The 829-nt window shown below is 43.3% G+C and overlaps 1 pseudogene; it reads right to left on the bottom strand.

The window, feature by feature from the left end:
- Window positions 1–421: 421 nt before the first annotated feature.
- LOC130346044 (U2 spliceosomal RNA) lies at window positions 422–597 on the bottom strand (annotated as a pseudogene).
- Window positions 598–829: the final 232 nt, after the last annotated feature.

The raw sequence follows: 829 nt of genomic DNA, 5'->3' as shown, positions 1-829 counted from the left end.
TGTCCATCAAGTTCAACCAGGGAATTAAGGGGTAGGGGTGTGGCGCGATATTGGGGAAGGGATGAGATTTTATATTTCTTCATAAGCATTAATCTTATTTTGTCAATTAGGAACATTCAGCACCCACCCGCTATCAAGGCAGCTGCCTATCATGTCATGCCCTACCTGCACAGGTGTGCTGGCTACTCAAATGATCCAATTAAGGAGGCCATTTAGTCAGCAGCAGCAGAAGTCCTGTGCCTGGACGCTCCAACAGCGGCCAGACACAAGCAGAAGCAGAAGCAGAAGCAGCAGAAGCAGCAGCAGCACCACCTTTTGTTTTTTGGCTGCAGCAGCAGCAAGGCCCACAGGGCTGGCTAGCTGGCTAGCCAGCAAGCAGGTAGCAATGAAAGTAGGAATCTTTCTTTTTAACCCTGTAAGGGGGTGGTGCACTGTACCCGAAGATACTGCCATATCGGGTCAATGCATAGGGCGACGGAAGCAAGCTTCGAAATCGGCCCCCGTTCTCAAAAATCCATTTAATATATGGTCCCCAGATAGGGGACGTATCAGATATTAAACTGATAAGAACAGATTTTTTACTTTTAGATATAATATTCTTAGACTAAAAGACCTTACGCAGTCCAGATTATACTTAGTCTGCTAAAAGCATATTCCACAGATGTAGATTCCAAAGACTTTTAGCCACTTTGTGACCTAATCTTTTTTTATCCAATAAATAGAAAACATACATCTCACTAAGAGCTAGGCGAACACAATCTTTAGAGGTAATAGTGTCTCTTTTAAAAAGAAGAATATTCCTCGTCTTCCATAGTGCAATTTTAATACA

Source organism: Hyla sarda, unplaced genomic scaffold, assembly GCF_029499605.1.
Source record: "Hyla sarda isolate aHylSar1 unplaced genomic scaffold, aHylSar1.hap1 scaffold_771, whole genome shotgun sequence".
NCBI classification, from domain to species: Eukaryota; Metazoa; Chordata; class Amphibia; order Anura; family Hylidae; genus Hyla; species Hyla sarda.
Note: the sequence above shows the minus strand (reverse complement) of the source record. Positions and strands in the feature narration are given on the sequence as shown.